This window comes from Lemur catta, chromosome 14 (genome assembly GCF_020740605.2).
Source record: "Lemur catta isolate mLemCat1 chromosome 14, mLemCat1.pri, whole genome shotgun sequence".
NCBI lineage: Eukaryota > Metazoa > Chordata > Mammalia > Primates > Lemuridae > Lemur > Lemur catta.
In genome coordinates, this window is record NC_059141.1 from 42,900,211 (window position 1) to 42,916,361 (window position 16,151).

The following is a 16,151-nucleotide window of genomic DNA, read 5'->3' on the forward strand; positions in this document are numbered from 1 at the left end:
TCATGGTGTTCTAAATTGAGTGCTAGACCATCTAGGCAGAACTTGCCAAAAGGGGGGCTAAAAATAGTCGTGAACCCTTAACCCATCACCCCATCTAAGGATTTAAAGGATTGAAGTTGCAAAGGAACAGAGAGGACTTATTTGGAGAGAGTTACTGGTGTTCTGTGCGTTCCCTCCTCCCCCAGTGAGGGAAAGGTTGGAGGAGCTTGTGCCTCAGTTAAGCCAAGTAAGAGAGGGAACTGGAAGAAGACCACTCAAAAAGCCTGACCCGTCTCCTAGAGGAGAAGGAGCAAAAAGACTATGTGGATGTGAGAGAAGACTGCACCTCCAACGGCAGGGGGAAATGCATGAGTGTTCCTCGTGCATCAGCTGGATCAGACGGAAGGGGTCCATCCTGCAGCTGAGCTGAATCCTGCCCAAGAGACTGTCTCAAGGGGGAAAGCGACCTAAAGGAGGAAACGGACCACAGGAAGTCCGAGGGTGAGAAGGAATTCTGAGTGATCAGCTAGAGGAGTGAACTTTCTCATGCCATGGGAGCTTTATGTAGTTAAGGGTTTCCAGCAAAGAACCCACTAAAACATCAAATGAGAGAGAAGAATAAAGATCTGCGTGGGGTATATTACATACCTAGCAAACACCATCACTAAATTCCATGTGTTCTAGTCATCAGAGACCCTTCCTGAGACTTATCTCTCTCTTCCCCCGCCCCATTCAGCCCTGGAGGAGCAGGAGACAATCAGGCGAAGAGCAGGGGTGGAACAAGGTAGACAAGTGACAGAACCCAGCCACATTCCACCTCCCCAGGTGCAGACTTGCCGACCCGAAGCCGGCTAATGCCAGAGGGAAGAACACTCTGAAGGCAACTCTGAGGGTCTGTTACACACTGGCTGGACAAATCAGTCACTGAAATGAGCCTGTTCTCGTGACTACATGTTACTAGAAGACTTTTATTCTTTAGTATTGATGATAAAAGTTATAGGATGCACTCACCAGTTCCTCCAGGGTGGGAGGAACAAGTAGTCCACAGACAGTATTTGTTGCAGCTGTGCATAGTAACCTGTGCATATCTAAGATCAGGTAGGAACTTATAGGAGACAACAAACAGACAAAGAAAAACGAGGCTCAGCAAGTCAGGAAGAATGATAAAGATCACTGAATTTGGCCTAAAGGAAAAGTTTTATTTTGCAAATGTTCTTTGTTTTGTTTTGTTTTGCTTTGTTTTTGATTGTTGGTGTTGGTTTTGTTGTGGTTGTTATTGTGTTTTATTCACTGCTTTAGGTCCATTCCTCAGGACACTGCCTGGCACATACTAGATGCTCATTAAATGTTTATTAAATGTATTGCTGCATTTGAAACCATAAAACAATGAAGTGATATCATCAATGAGCTAAAAGGAAAATAAAATGCCAACCTAGAATTTTAGAATGGTACAGTAGTGAAAATATCTGCAAGAATAAAGACAAAATAAAAATATTGCAAACAAACAAAAACTGAAGGAATTCATTACTAAAGGAAACAGTGAGGGCTGTTTTGAATCCTAGGTGAAAGTGGGGAGAAGTAGAAAGGAATAAAGAGCAATTCTAAAAACAAATATGGGCCAGGCACCATGGCTCACGCCTGTAATCCCAGCATTCTGTGAGGCAAAGGCGGGAGGATTGTTTGAGCTCAGAAGTTCAAGACCAGCCTAAGCAAAAGCAAGACTTTGTCTCTACTAAAAATAGAAAAAACTTAGCCAGGCATGGTGGCGCAAGCCTGTAGTCCCAGCTACTCGGGAGGCTGAGGCAGGAGGATCGCTTGAGCCCAGGAGTTTGAGGTTGCTGTGAGCTAGGCTGACACCACTGCACTCTAGCCAGAGACAGAGCAAGACTCTGTATCAAAAAAAACCCAAATACATAGAGAAATGTAAATGAATACTAGCCACAGAAAATAGTAATAATAATAATAATAATAATAATGTCCCATAGGAGAATAATGTACAATGCTAGCATATAAATCAGGATGGGAATAATTGGAATTAAGTGTTCTAAGATCCTTACACTTTCTGGGAAGAAAATTAAAGTGCCAATTAACATTTTTCTTTATAAGTCAAGGAAACATATAGTAATCTTTACTATAAAATAACCATTAAAAGTCTGATTTTTAAAAAATATAAAGATAAAAATTACTTATTCAGGAGAGCCCCAGCCACACCACAATGGACAGGCAGCACGAATGAGACATAAAACTCTGCTATCTCAAAACAAAAAAAATTACTCATTCAAAAAAGTCCAAAAAAAAAAGAAAAGAAATGTAATGCAGAATAGGCAGATATAAGGACAGGGTATAAAAGTATTAATAATTACATTAAATGTAAATGTACCAAAGTGCCTCAATTTAAATATAAAGATGGTCAAACTTAAATTATGAAAAACTCTGCTTTTTATAGGAGATACATCTAAAGCACAAAGATTCAGAAAGATTGAAAGTAATTGCAATGAAATAAGATATAATATGTAAAAACGAACCAGAAGAAAGCTGATATTTACATCAGAGCAAATAGCCTTTGGAGAAATAAGCATTATCCCAGATAAATAGGAACACTTCAAATTGACAAGAAGATTTTAGGAAGAAATAACAATTCTAAGTTGGTGTGTACCTGATTACATGACTTCAGTATATATTAAGCAAAAATTGGTAGAATTAAAGGAGTAAGAGGAAAAATACACAATTATAATTAGAGAGTGTAGCATGCCTCTCTCAGTAATTGATTTTTTAAAAAGCAGTTAAAAATCACTGTGTACATAGAAAATTGCACAATACAATTAATAAACTTAATCTAGTGGACTAAGAAGAGCACTTATCTCACAACTTCAGAAGACAAATTAATTAATCATAAATTAAGCTATAAAGCACCTCTCAACAACTTCAACAATATCAAAAATTTGAATCATACACAGTATGTTCTATAACTGTAATGCAATTAAACTAAAAGTAAAAATAATAGTAACAATAAATCCTACATATTTGAAAATTAAGAAATACAACTTTAACACGAGTCCATGAAGAAATCAAAATTTAAATTAGAAAACATTTTGGACTGACTGAATAATAATAAAAGCACTATAAATCAAAACTCATGAGGCCAGGCATGGTGGCTCACGCCTGTAATCCTAGCCCTCTGGGAGGCTGAGGCGGGTGGATGGCTCGAGGTCAGGAGTTCGAGACCAGCCTGAGCAAGACCCCGTCTCTACTAAAAATAGAAACAAATTATCTGGACAACTAAAAATATACATAGAAAAAATTAGCCGGGCATGTGGCGCGTGCCTGTAGTGCCAGCTACTTGGGAGGCTGAGGCAGTAGGATCGCTTAAGCCCAGGAGTTTGAGGTTGCTGTGAGCTAGGCTGACGCCACAGCACTCACTCTAGCCCGGGCAACAAAGTGAGACTCTGTCTCAAAAAAAAAAAAAAAAAAACAACTCATGAGATATAAGTAAAGCAATACTTATAGGGAAATTTATGCTCTTAAATGCATACATTAAAAAAGAAGAAATGCTGTAATTAGTGAACTAAGAATCCACTTCAAGAAATTAGAAAAGTTATAATAGCAATGTTATCTATAATAAAATTTTAAAAAAAGAAATTAGAAAAGAAAGAAAAAATGAAACTCCAAGAATATAGAAAATGGAAATAATTAAGCTAAGAGCAGGAATTAATAAAATATAAAACAAACATATAATAAAAAAATCAACAAATTGCAAGTTGGTTCAATAAAAAACTAATAAAATTAATAAATCCATAGTGAGACTTATCACATAAAAATAGAGAAGGAAAAAATACACATTATAAAGAATCGAGGCTGGTGGCTCACACCTACAATCCCAGGATTTGGGGAGGCCAAGGTAGGAGGGTTGCTTGACGCCAGGAATTCAAGACCAGCCTGGGCAACATAGCAAGACCTTGTTTCTAAAAAAAAAAAAAATTGCCAGGCATGGTGGTGCATGCCTATGGTCCTAGCTACTCAGGAGCCTGAGGCAGGAGGATCCTTTGAGCCCAGGAGTTCAAGATTGCAGTGAACTATGATCACAGCACTGCACTCCAGCCAGGCAAGAGAGCTAGACTCTATCTCTAAATAAATTAAAAATAATTATAAAAATTATTATAATTATAAAATATTTATATTTTATGTTTATAAAATAATTATACTCTATTGCTACATTAATTAAAAAATTAGAAGATTGGCCAGGCACAGTGGCTCACTCCTGTAATCCTAGCACTCTGGGAGGCCGAGGCGGTGGATCATTTGAGCTCAGGAGTTCGAGACCAGCCTGAGCAAGAGCGAGACCCCGTCTCTACTAAAAAAATAGAAAGAAATTATAATGTATATAGATTTATATACACAAATCTATATATATTTATATATATATAAAAATATATAGAAAAAAATTAGCCGGGCATGGTGGTGCATGCCTGTAGTCCCAGCTACTCGGGAGGCTGAGGTGGGAGGATCACTTGAGCCCAGGAGTTTGAGGTTGCTGTGAGCTAGGCTGACACCACAGCACTCTAGCCCAGGCAACAGAGTAAGACTCTGTCTCAAAAAAAAAAAAAAAAAATAGCTAGTAGCTATATAAGAAAATGTATGAACAAAACTAGCATGTTATTAGTTTTATTTAGATCATTTTTCCTAATTATAAAACCATATGATCTTGTTAAAGAAAATGTGTAAAGTAATAAAACTATAAATAAAATAAAACAAGATTTGTTCTTAATCTTATTTAAATTTGGTGTATTTTTTAATTTTTATATGAATATGTATTTTATTCAATTTGGTTTTGCATAGTAAAATAAGTAATTTTAAATATTTTATTTTGCGTCTTCCTTTTTGTTTTAACTGAGCAGTATCATGAGCAGTTTTCCATGGTTACATAACCTTCTATCACATGGTCATACCATAATTTAACCACTTATGATAAACATTGGGTTCCTCTTAATTTTTGCTACAATATGTATTGTTTTAATTTCCATAATTGTGGAGTCCTTCTTTAATTTTTACAGCAGATTTAATTCCTAGAAGTGAAATGACTGGGTCAAAAGACATGAAAACCTTAAAACTGGTATGTTATAAAAATTTTCCTACAGAAAGAATATATTAATTTAAACTGCTAGCAGCATTTTCTAAGAGTGCCTCTTTTATCATACCTTTGCCAACACTGAGTGTTAACTTTGTTTCATCATTCTCAGTTACTTACAAAATAATAATATTCATTAATCAGTTAGAAAAATATTTATCAAGTGTCTATCTTGGAACACACTAGCAAGCAAAAACAGACCTACTCCCTGAGCTCTTGAAGTATGTAATTTGGCATAAGAGATAGACACTGAATAAATAATTATATAAATTAAAATATAATTATAGTCTGGGCACAATGGCTCACACATGTAATCCCAGAACTTTGGGAGGCCAAGGCATGAGGATCACTTGAGGCCATGAGTTCAATACCAGCGTGGTCAACATAGTGAGACCCCATCTCTACAAAAAGTTTTTTCAAAAGAATTTAGCCAGGCATGGTGGCATGCATGTGCAGTCCTAGCTACTCAGGGGGCTGAGGCAAGAAGATCACTTGAGCCCAGGAATTTGAGGTTACAATGAGCTATGACTGGACCACTGCATTCCAGTCTGGGCAACAGAGCTAGACCCTGTCACAAAAAAATAAAATAAAATAATAAAATGAAATGAAATAAAATTACAAACTGAGATAAATGCACTGAAGGAAAGGAATAGAGTACAATGAGAGTGGTTTGAGATAACAGTCAAGAGATAGTTGGGGAGTTTAGGATGGGGTGACATGATTGTATCTGAATTTTGAACCATGCCCTCTTAGCTGCAATATAGAGAATGGATTAGTGGACAATCAGAGTAGATCAGGACAGACCAGTTAGTCAATTATCACTAAGAAAGAGAAAGGAAATATACCATTGGTATTTGAATCTGAATGTGTTGGATAATTGGTAAGATTAAACACTTTTCCAAGTGTTTACTGACATTTTATATTCTGTGTCTGTGTATGTATGGCAGTGACAGAATGAGAGAGCGAGAGAAAGAAAAGGACAGAGGAGAAATATATTAAGCTAATCTTGTTTTTTCTGCTCCTTTTCAGTTGAAGTTTTCAGCATTTCCTTGATTAGTTTGTGAAAGTTCTTTATTGGTAACTGTTTTTCCGTCATTTTGCTCCAAACAAACAACCAAAGGAATCCTAGTGGTTTATAATTGCAAGTGTCATTTCTCCTTAATGGGCCTGCAGATTGGCTGGGAACTCAGCTTCAAGCTTACATGGGCACAGATCTGCTCAACATCACTCAACCTAGGACTTGCATCTTCTCAGGGCATGCTCATCCCAAGGCAGAAGCATGAAAGGCCAAACCAAACTATGCAAGCATACTTAAAGCCTCTATTTTTATCATATCTGCTAACTTTCCGTTGGCAAAGCAAGACACGTGGTCAATTATAACATCAAAATTGTCAGGCTGTTCACTTCACCTGTTTTACTTGGAGGCTCTGCCAAGTCAAATGATAAATTGAGCAATGAGTGATCTTATTACAGAAAGCAGGTAGGAGGTTGGGAGCAATAATCTGATCTACCAAAAGGACATTTATCATTTGTCCTTTTGTATGTATCAATACTTTTTCACAGATTTTGTCATTAACTTTTTATAATATTCAAAAGTTTCTTATAATTAAAGTTACAGATGCTTCCTTTGCATTTTCTTGTACCACTTATAGGTTTAGGAAATCCTTGCCTATTCTCAGCTCTGAGAAATATTTGCTTAAATATTTTTCTAGTAGTTTTTATCATTTCATTTTTTACAGATAGCTATTTAATCCATCTGAAATGTATTTCAAAAAGCTGAAGCAAACCATGTCTAACAAAATAAAAGAAAGCATGACCATGATGCCCAATCAAATAGTACCACTAAAGAGATAAAAATTATTTTAAACAGGAACCAAATAGAAATTTTGGAGTTGAAACTATAATAACTGAAATGAAAATTTCATTAGAGGTACACAACAGCATATCTAGTCAGGAAGATGAAAGAATCAGTCAATTTGTGGGAGGCTGAGGCGGGAGGATTGCTTGAGTTCAGGAGTTTGAGACCAGCCTGAGTAAGAGTGAGACCCTGTTTCTACTAAAAAATAGAAAGAAATTAACCGGACAACTAAAAAATATAGAAAAAATTAGCCGGGCATTGTGGTGCATGCCTGTAGTCCCAGCCACTAGGGAGGCTGAGGCAGGAGGATTGCTTGAGCCCAGGAGTTTGAGGTTGCTGTGAGCTAGGCTGACACCACAGCACTCTAGCCCGGGCAACAGAGTGAGACTCTGTCTCAAAAAAAAATAAAGAATCAGTCAATTTGAAAGTAGATCAATTGAGATTATCCAGTCTTAGGAACAGAAAGAAAAAAGAATGAATAAAATAGAATAGACCCTAAGATACTGTGATACACCATCAGGCATACCAATATATGTAAAATGGAGTCCTAGAACAGGAGAGAGGTGGGCAGAAAGAATGTTTGAATAAATAATGGATGAAAACTTCCCACATTTGATAAAAGACATAAATCTACACATTCAAAAAATCCAACAAACTTCAAATAGTATAAACTAAAAGAAATCCAAACTGAGACACATCATAAACAAACTGTCAGGAGACAAAGACAAATAAAGGATCTTGAAAGCAGCAAAAGAGAGGTGATTCACCATATAAAAAGGGATCCTCAATAAGAATCATAGCTGATTTCTCATCAGAAATGACTTGAATGAGAAGGCAGATGATGATATTGAAAATGCTGAAAGAAAAAAAAAAAAGCCAAACAAGAATTTTACATCTGGCAAAAACTATTCCTCAGAAATGAAGAAGAAATTAAGACATCCCCAGAAAGACAGACAAAAAAACCCCAGGGAGTTCATTGCTGATAAACCTGCCTTACAAGAAATGCTAAAGGTATTTCTTCATGCTAAAATTAAAGGATACTAGACAGTAATAGGAGTTCACATGAAGAAGCAAAGAGTGCCTGTATAGGTACTATATAGGTAAATATAAAAGACAGGGCAAACGTCTTTCTTTGTTTGTAATTCCTGTTTTTCTATCTGATTTTTAAAATAACAGCATAATGCCATAATTACATATCTATGTTGATGGACATACAATGTACAAAGATGTAATTTGTGACAATAATAATATAAAGGGGGAAGTAAATGGAGATATATAAGAGGAACATTTTTGTAAGCTATTGAAACTAAGTTGGTATTAATCCAAACTAGATTATTATAAATTAAGATGTAAATTGGGGCAACCACTAAGAAACAACTCAAAAATATACAGTAAAAGAAAAAATAGGACATTAGAAGAGTACACTAGAAAATATCTAGTTAATACAAAGGAAGGTAGTAATAGAAGACTTGAGAGGAAATAATAAATATAATACATAGAAAACAAATAGCAAAATATCAGCATTAAGTTCTTTCTTATTAGTAATTACATTAAATGAAAACAGATTAAACTCTCTAGTTAAAAGGTATAGATTAGCAGAGTGGGTTTTTTGAATGATCCAACCATATGCTGTTTACAAGAGACTTGCTTTATATTCAAAGACTTAAAGAAGTTAAAAGTAAAAGGATAGAGAAGTCAGGAGATGATTATCATAAATGTGAGATGATGGGGCTTGAACCAGGGTGCAGGAGGTAGAGGTGGTGAACACTGCTCCCTCTCCAGTCCATATTCTCTCCAGTTCAATTCAGAGAAACAGTTCAGTTATACATTGGAGGGTTAGAAAAGGCTTCAGAAGACGGCACATACTGTTCTCAGAGAGAGGATCAAAAGTGGTGAATGGATATTCACCTTCAGACCAATCATCTAAGAGAAGGCATTGGTAATCTACAAAGAGGAGATGTGAGGCTCCCAAAGTGAAGGAGAGGGAAATGGGGAGATCTGCTCAGTGGGACCAGAGGTACACGAGAAAGGCACCTGCTAGTAGGGAAGGACAGAGGAGAGAACCCTGAGGCTCCACACTTCCCCTGTGACATTGCAATTGGAGCTTGGGAGGGCCCCTTCACCGCAGCAGGCTGCCGGATTGACACAGGAAGCTGACTAAAGATGATGTAGTGGCAGTGCTCCAGAGAGAAGGCACAACAGAGTCCCACTGGCTTATGAACCCTGGGCACTGCAGCTGCTGCCATTCTGAGGTCCCAGCCCCAGAGTGCTGCATCTACTCAGGGCTGAGATCTGTTGCTGCCACCTCCCTATTTCCCCAGCCAGGCCAGGAGGGGAGCAGGAGCATGGTACCCTTGCACATCCCATGGGTAGGTGCTGTGTGCTGCCACCACTGCTGGGGGGCCTAGGCAGAGAAGGTACCCAAGAAACTGGCACCCTGTTGCCTTTCTCGTGTACCTCTGATGCCACCGAGCAGATCTCCCCATTTCCCTCTCCTTCGCTTTGGGAGCCTCATATCTCCTCTTTGTAGATTCCCAATGCCTTCTCTTAGATGACTGATCTGAAGGTGAATATCCACTCACCACTTTTGATTCTCTGAGAACAGAATGTGCAGGCTGTTTCTAGCCTGCCGTCTTCTGAAGCCTTTTCTAACCCTCCAATGTATAACTGAACTGTTTCTCTGAATTGAACTGGAGAGAATATGGACTGGAGAGGGAGCAGTGCTCACCACCTCTACCTCCTGCACTCTGGTTCAAGCCTCATCATCTCACATTTATGATAATCATCTCCTGTCAGCTGGGCAGACCCACCCAGCCACAGCTGCTGTGAGATCCAGATGGAGAGGGCACCTGTGACCCCAGGCACCTGCCACTGCTGTCTGAGTGGTGCAGCCACAGCTGCTGTTGCCTGGGTAACACCACCACCAAAGGCTCACATCTCATGTGTCAACCACACTCCCATACTCACCGCATGTACCCATTGCCTGCCACATGCCCGCAGTGCACCTGCTGCACAACAACTGCCGATGACAACCACAAAGGAACAGACAGACACAGGGAGCAGCAGTGTTAAAGGCTCACAGTGCATCCACCCATTTCCTGCCTGGTCAATCTTCCACAGTAGGACTTAAGCAAGAAACAGCATTCAGTAAAATCCAGCACCCTTTCATGATTAAAAAAAAAAACCCTCAATAAATTGCATATACAAAGAACACACCTCAAAAAATAAAAGCCATATATGACAAACCCACAGCCAACATCATGGGGAAAAACTGAAAGCATTCTCCCTAAGAACTGGAACAAGACAAGGGTACCTACTGTCACCACTTCTATTCAACATAATACTGGAAGTCCTAGCCAGAGCAATCAGTCAAGAGAAAGAAATAAAGGGCATCCAAGTTCAGGAAAGAGGAGGTTAAACTACCTCTGTTTGCTGATGATGTAATCTCATATCTAGAAAACCCTAAAGACTCCACCAAAAGACTCCTAGAACTGATAAATAAATTCAACAAAGTCTCAGGTTATCAAATCAGTGTACACAAATGTACATTGTACTAATAACAGTCAAGCTAAGAGTCAAATTAAGAACTTGATATCATTTATAATAGCTGCAAAGAAAATAAAATACCTAGGAATATACTTAATCAAAGAGGTGAAGGATCTCTACAAAGAGAACTACAAAACACTGATGAAAGAAATCATAGATGACATAAACAAATGAAAAAATATCCCATGCTCATGGATTAAAAGAATCAACATTGTTAAAATGTCTATACTGCCCAAAGTGATTTACAGGTTCAATGCAATTCCCATCAAAATACCAACATCATTTTTCACAGATCTAGAAAAAATAATCCTAAACCTCATATGGAAGCAAAAGGCGCCTGAATAGCCAAAGCAATCCTAAGCAAAAAACAAATCTGGAGGCATCACATTACCTGACTTCAAATTATACTACAAGGCTATAGTAACCTAAGCAGCATGTACTAGTATAAAGGTAGACGCATAGACCAATGTAAGAGAGTAGAGAACCCAATAAATAAAGCCATATAGCTAAGACCAACTGATTTTTGACAAAACAGATGAAAGCATATACTGGAGAAAGGACACCCTATTTACCTTTTTAATAAATGGTGCTGGGAAAACTGTTTAGCCACCTGTAGAAGAATGAAACTAGATCCCTATCTCTCACCATATACAAAAATTAACTCAAGATAGATTAAAGACTTAAATATAAGACCTGAAACTATAAAAATTCTAGAAGAAAATGTAGGAAAAACTCTTCTGGACACTGACCTAGGCAAAGAATTTATGACTAAGTCCCAAAAAGTAAATACAGCAACAACAAAAATAAATAAAATGGATTTAGATAAACTAAAAAGTTTCTGCATAGCGGCCGGGCGAGGTGGCTCATGCCTGTAATCCTAGCACTCTGGGAGGCCAAGGCAGGTGGATCGTTTGAGCTCAGGAGTTCGAGACCAGCCTGAGCAAGACTGAGACCCTGTCTCTACTAAAAATAGAAAGAAATTATATGGACAACTAAAAATATATAGAAAAAATTAGCCGGGCATGATGGTGCATGCCTGTAGTCCCAGCTACTCAGGAGGCTGAGGCAGGAGAATTGCTTGAGCCTAGGAGTTTGAGGTTGCTGTGAGCTGGGCTGATGCCACAGCACTCTAGCCTGGGCAACAGAGTGAGACTCTGTATCAAAAAAAATAAAAAAATTAAATTAAAAAAATAAAAAACTATGGATTTTTTTAAAAAACTCTGAGCTGGGCATGGTGGCTCACGCCTGTAAGCCTAGCACTCTGGGAGGCCAAGGTGGGAGGATCACTTGAGGTCAGGAGTCTGAGACTAGCCTGAGCAAGATCAAGACCCTATCTCTTATTTAAAAAAGAAAACAATAAAATAAACAAAAAAACCTCTCATATGCATATATTAGGAAGAGATGTGGGAAGTGTCAAAGAGTAATTTAAAGTCAATAGACATTTTCTAAAGCTGAAAATCAAGAAATAACAGTATAAAACTAATATTTAGAAATAGAAAAAAATGGCAAATGAAACAGCTAACAAATTGAAAATCATTACCTTGGATGGGGAGGGATAGGGAACAGGTATTTTACATTATTAGATTTTGGCTTTAAAATCAATATATAAAAACATTCTTTGATAAAAATAAAACTCAAATTTTAAAATAGGATTAGTAGCAGTTTTCATTCATAAACCTGCTTCCGCAGTCAAAACTTTGTAAACTTCTATGTAAATAATAATAGTAATATTTAATACCAATAATGCTGTATGGATTATATACCAAACCTGGATCTGCTTTTTAAATTTTTCTTCTTCTAATTATCAAAATCTTTCAAGGTCCCAAACAATAACATTAGGTACAAAAGAAACTTTATTGAATGATTTTTTATTTCTTTGAATGTCTTAAAGTTACAGCTCTATTTTTTTTAGGTGTCTTTCTTAACTATTGTCTCAACATCAAATTTTCCATTGAATCAAACTTTATGAATAATTCATGGTGGCAAAATAAATGGGATTAGTGTTTCTAGCTTTCAGAGTCTACAAATCTCATCATCAGGAAAGGTGTAGTTTTCTGATGCCAATCTCCCAGGAATAACGATCCAACTTGCAGCCAGCAGGTATTCAGATTTCGTGATCCAATTGTTTTAATACATGTGGGTCATGTCGTCAAACAGAATGTCACCTCCTTCATCATGGAGGCTGGCTTCTTTCCCCAGGTCCCAGTGCCTGCCCTATCATCTGCTAACATATAGCTTTATTTTCAGCAGCCACAGCCCTAGTCTCAGATACTTTGTAGAAACGGCCTCATTATCTGTAGTGTTGTAACAGCAGTTAGAAACCGAATGACATTCAATTAAAATGATATTAGCAGCTCAGGAGTGATTTTGTTTAATTTACTCCTACTCAGATGTAAAAACATTAGCGACTTTTTTAATTGGACCTCATAATGTCTAACTCCTACTCGAATGCAATGAAATTAAAGACTTTGGTGCCTAAATACCGCTTAATTTACTCCTACCCATCTATAATGACATTAAAGATGCTTTAGGGTAGATATTGTTTCCAATCAATTTTATTCAAAAGAAATCTGAGCTCACAGGTACTATTATTAAGCATATAATAAAATCACACAAGAAATATATCTTTACAGTTGGGGATAGGGAGGTTTCCAGTAATATTAAAAAGTAATCATTTTCATTTTAATGCAAGGATATTAAAAAGTAATATGTTAAATACAAGATTTTGTAAAGTTTTCAATTGCTTAAACAAATATATGAGTCCCAGCCTGTTAAAGAAATGTGCATTGTTCCATATAAGTTTGAAGTGAATTTTATTCAATTATGGCTTGTGATTGGCTTACGCTTGATAAGAAATTTTACCTTAAACATAGCTTAGAGAAAAACAAATTTTTGTGTGAATCTAATGTTAATAATTTTTAAAATTCTTTTTCTATGTTAGTTTAAAGGATGACATATTTTGAACCTTTATTTTTCTGAAAAGGCTATTTTTAAACACAGCAGGATTTTGAGTTCATATATACTTGGGATAGAGTAGGTATTCGATAAATAGCTGCTGAGAGGTAGAATAAAAACTATCATCAATAATAGTAGCTCATATTTACTAAGTCTCTACTATGTGCCTAACCTGATTCTGAGCACTTTAAATGTATAAACTCGTTTAATCGCCTAAATTAAGTAATATTAAATATTAGTCCTAGTTTACAGATAAAAATAATAAAATGATGAATGGATAGATGTTGTTATAATTCTTTGGGTTGCCTTCAGTTTGAGAAGTCTTTAAGCACTTGTAAATTTATACTCTATGACATGAAATTCTCCCTCATTAAATTAATTTAAAAAATTTGATAGTAAAATAAAAAAGTATAGGCCGGGCGCGGTGGCTCAAGCCTGTAATCCTAGCACTCTGGGAGGCTGAGGCGGGAGGATCGTTTGAGCTCAGGAGTTTGAGACCAGCCTGAGCAAGAGTGAGACCCCCATCTCTACTAAAAATAGAAAGAAATTATATGGACAACTAAAAATATATAGAGAAAAAATCAGCCAGGCACGGTGGCGCATGCCTGTAGTCCCAGCTACTCGCGGGAGGCTGAGGCAGTAGGATTGCTTGAGCCCAGGAGTTTGAGGTTGCTGTGAGGTAGGCTGACGCCGTGGCACTCACTCTAGCCCGGGCAACAAAGTGAGACTCCATCTCAAAAAATAATAATAATAATAATAAAAAGTATACACATCTATATACTTATTTTTATACACAAATATGGGCTAGTTCAGCCTGGAAATATAGCTTTCTTTACTTGGATATTTAGGGATAACTTCTGAAGATATTTTCTTTGAAAAAATTAATGATGTTTTAAAAGGTCTAGCATTTCTTCTCCTGAACAAGCAAAAATAAATAAATAATAAATAAATAAATAAATGAAAGATCCAGCATTAATAATATTGATGTGCCCAGATGCTCTCAGCAGTTAAAACGTCCTGGTCACAGCTTCTGGTTGTGCTCACAGATGCTCACAGAAATAGAAGAGTAGACATTTTAGTCTCTCCAGTAATACTGTTTTGGTTGAAATCCATGGCTTCTCTCAGGTAGACAGGCAGAAGCTAGAGTTAAGAAATATTTTAATAATAGATGTCAAGGCATTGTGTGTAGCTGCCTAGGTTTGAATTCTTGCTCTGCCACTGGGTGGTGGTTTGATCTCAGGCAAGATACTGAATTCTCTCAGCCACAGTTTTCCTTATCTGTCAATGAGAACAATAAACCCCATTGTCTTCCCAATTACACAGCTCCCAAAATATTTCCTATTTTGGTGACTGCCATTCAATTCATTTGTTAAGTGTCTGATCCAGCCTCCTAGGAGTCATCCTAGATCTCTCCCCCTCTCTTTTTCCCACATCCACTGAATCATCAAATCTGCCTGTTTTATCTCCTAAATATTACTCAGCGCATCTTAACTACAATGAGACACTACAGAACATGTAAGTGATGAAAGGCTGTTGTCCACCACATTCATTCTGCCAACAATTTATAGAGCCTCAGCACTTGCCAAGAGGTGCTAGGATGCCAGGAATGCAGAGATGATCATTTCTGGACTCAAGGAGCTTCCTGTTGAAGGAAAGGAATACACAGTAAAATCCCAGGTTCCAATATGGTATTATAAGTGCCTTAATAGTACTATGGTAATACAGCCATACCTTGTTGCAGAAAATAGCAATGAGGAGTGCATCTGGCTGCACATAACAGAACACATAACTACAGTGATTGCACCAAACATGGGTTTATCTTTTTCAAATAACAAAATGTTCAGAGGTGGGAAGTCCAAAACTGCTACAGTCACTCAAGAAATTTAATCCCCTAAGACCATTCTAACTTCCTGCTTCACCAGGGAATGCCTTTTGTCCTTATGGTCACAAAATGGCTACACAACCTCCAAGCACTGCACCTGTGATCCAGGTGGGAAAACGTTGGAAAAATCTCCAAATCTCCTTCTCCATGTCTCATAGAAATTCTACATGTGACCAATGTCCTTTCTAATAAACTTATATGCTGCCTATAGTAACAATTGTCAGTTTCAGGTGCTTATAGTTAAAGCATCACTGGTCTGTATCTTTACGGAATTTTATTTAATGCTAAATTACCTGATGTGCCTTTGGGAAATAATTATCAATCACTTTAAAAAAGTAACTAGGGCTGGGCACTGTGGCTCATGCCTGTAATCCCAGCACTTTGGAAGGCCAACATGGGAGGACTGCTTGAGGTCAGGGGTTTGAGACCAGCCTGAGCAAGAGTGAGACCCCATCTCTACCAGAAATAGAAAATATTAGCCAAGTGTGGTGGCGCATGCCTGTAGTCCCCACTACTTAGGAGGCTGAGTGAGGCAGGAGGATCACTTGAGCCCAGGAGTTTGAGGTTGCTGTGAGCTAGGCTGATGCCATTGCACTCTACCCCCGGCAACAGAGTGAGATTCTGTCTCAAAAATAATAATAATAATAAAATAAAGTAAAGTAAAATAAAATAAAATTGAAGGGGTAGTTTTCAGGGAATCAGTGGAAGCTGGGTATAAATACTGATTTCCTTTTTTTTTTTTTTAACATCTGGATTCTAGGCATCAGTTTGTAAATTAAAACTTTTGCACTTCAAAATAGTCATCA